Source organism: Cyprinodon variegatus, unplaced genomic scaffold (genome assembly GCF_000732505.1).
Source record: "Cyprinodon variegatus isolate N-32 unplaced genomic scaffold, C_variegatus-1.0 Scaffold1941, whole genome shotgun sequence".
Classification (NCBI taxonomy): Eukaryota; Metazoa; Chordata; class Actinopteri; order Cyprinodontiformes; family Cyprinodontidae; genus Cyprinodon; species Cyprinodon variegatus.
This window is the reverse complement of record NW_015152394.1, coordinates 40,929-43,544: the sequence shown is the minus strand read 5'-3', so window position 1 is coordinate 43,544 and position 2,616 is coordinate 40,929. Positions and strand designations below refer to the sequence as shown.

General features: G+C 37.2%; 1 long non-coding RNA gene across 1 annotated transcript; it reads left to right on the top strand.

Annotated features, from left to right (window-relative positions):
- Positions 1 to 982, top strand: LOC107104896. The gene is made up of 3 exons (XR_001482304.1): positions 1 to 27; positions 126 to 228; positions 314 to 982. It is a non-coding gene; the product is annotated as an uncharacterized LOC107104896 (long non-coding RNA).
- The last annotated feature ends 1,634 nt before the right edge of the window (positions 983 to 2,616 follow it).

Below are 2,616 nucleotides of genomic sequence, written 5' to 3'. Positions count from 1 at the left end.
GCGCTCTAAGTAAAGAGTTTCTAACAGGTACATTTACATTAGCTCATTGAGTTAGTTTTAATGGAACTTAAACATTATTCGATCACACTTTATATAATTTTTTTTCTTGTTGTTGTTCAATTTAGAAATGGTTTCTGAAATAGAAAACAAACTGTTTGTGGGCAGTGCAGACAAGAAGGGCAAAAATCCTCTGTACTGCCTTAACAGCCTGGATACTAACTACTTCCGGTACATAAAGCATTTTTTTTGCCTTAAATAATTACATTTAATTAATACACTTATACTAAGTACATAATTTTTTCTTGATCTTTAGGATGGCTGGAGAAGTTATGGTAGCGAGTATGGCTCAAGGCGGACCCCTCCCAAACTTCATGCGTGAATGGTGCTACAGATACCTCTGCTCTGGTGATTCAGACAGCATCCAGGTGTCAACTAATGATGTCACAGATTCAGAACTGTTCCACCTTATAACAGAGGTAAGGAAGGTTTTAAAATCCAGCTAAACACTGTACTATGTTTTTTGCTAAAAAAAAAGTCCTCTGAACAGATTCTTCTTTGTAGAAAAAATTCATCTCTTCTGTAAGAGACCTCTTCAGGCAAGAGAGTTACCAGTAAAGTCAGCCTTATAAGCAGTACTTTTGCAACAAGTTAATGATGGAAATCAAAACTGGTTAGTCACGTGCTGATCGTTCAAGTCTTATTCCTGGCCTGTTGTCCTCAGAGGGCTGATTCATGCTCACAATAACGGCATTGGAAGGGAGACAACTGGACCCAGCGACCTCCATGATCCAATCAATCAGTCATTGGGCAGAGGGTATCTTTTGCATGTGACTACCTGTAACAATTTCCATTGCTAATTTGGAGCAAAAGTACTGCTTAACAGGCTGAGTTTACAGGTGACTCTTAGACTGAAGAAGTCTCTTGGAGAAGGGAGATGTATGTACATGAGCCTGACCGCCCAGACACACACACAGATGAAACTGCTGAGATTTTTGTCAAAAAATAACATTTCTTGTTTGATTTGCTTCTCAATTTTGACATCAATAAGGGGGAAAAAAATGAAAAGGATAAAATGGGAAAAAAAAATATATAAAGCCACACCCAAAGGTACATACAGTGCNAAAAAACATTTCATGTAGTCAGTGATTTATCCATATATGAATTCTAATTATTATTCCTACAGATCTTCAAACCAAGAATGCAATATAAGCACCTCAGAGGATGAGAGTAACTACTTTCAAAGGTAAACAAAAACAAAACTCCATTTCGCCATATTTATAGAGGAAAATGCATTATTTAAAGACAGGAGCTCCAATTATTTATATTTTGATTAAATTTCTAGCAAAAGAATGCATAATATTTTTACATTATTCTTTCAGAAAGTGTTGGTAATATTTCTTTATCAGTTTTCCCACTCCTAACTTATTTGCTGTCAATGAACAACTCAAATGTTTGTATAACTCCTGTTATTGGAGTTTTTTCAATAAGCTGTGCATGGCTGCATGCAGGAAGGATCTCTTGTAGTGGTTTCACTGAAGACACTCTGTTGTTGTGTGACAGTCTGATGAAGAACATGCCCATGGTTGTCCACAATGTTCTTCGTTTTATGAATAATACTTCCTTGTAAAATCATCTCCAGATATCCCCCAGAACAGAGCTAGCTTTCTTTTTGGATGAAGCTCAACAAGCTTTTTTCAACTATGTTACCCTGATGCTTTATGTCAATTGCATCTGATTCTGCCTCTACAGAAAATGACAGTAGAAACAACACACTACAGACCAGAAAAGATCTGCAGCATCTTGCTACAGACACTGAAGGACTATAATATTCTTCAAGATGTCTTGTCTGCTTCGTCCCTTCTTGTAGACATTATATTTAATTGATTTTTAGACTGCTTTGTGTCAGGGAAAGTGTAATGGATTCCTAGTCATCAAGGACTGCATGAGTGCTACTAATGTGTAGTTCATAGGACATGATATTATTTTATGTGAAATAGAACCCTCGGCTACCCCATGGATATAAATTTATTAAGTTAAGTGACCTTTATTCCTTTAAAATGTATGTCACTTCCATGCTGTTGATGTTGCATATATTTAGTTTATCAGAACAGAAGCCCTTTTCCTTTTCAGGAGCATAATTTAACACATTTCTTGTTATATAATTTTTTTAGCTCAGAGGAAATCTTGAACTGGCTCAGCGGCCAAGTGGACGACAGCTGCACATTTTCCCTTTGTGTGTCAAGATTTGATCTCTTTAGTAGAGGAATGCAACAGTGGCAACGCCAGAAAAAATCCCGTCCAAACTGCCGACTGAAGGTTTCTTTTTTTGGGGAATCTGGCATTGACACAGGCGCTCTAAGTAAAGAGTTTCTAACAGGTACATTTACATTAGCTCATTGAGTTAGTTTTAATGCAACTTAAACATTATTATTTGGCAGTTAGAAGTCATTGATTTTTGCTTATAGAACCCAGAGCTCTTTGGAACTGACTGGGAAACGTTTGATGGTGTCAGTGAAGAACCTTCTGGAGTTCATGTCCCAGAAGTTGACTGTCCTCTGTCTCCAAATGCAATGGAAGCTGTGACGACCATGATCAATCCACTTGCACCTTCTCAAT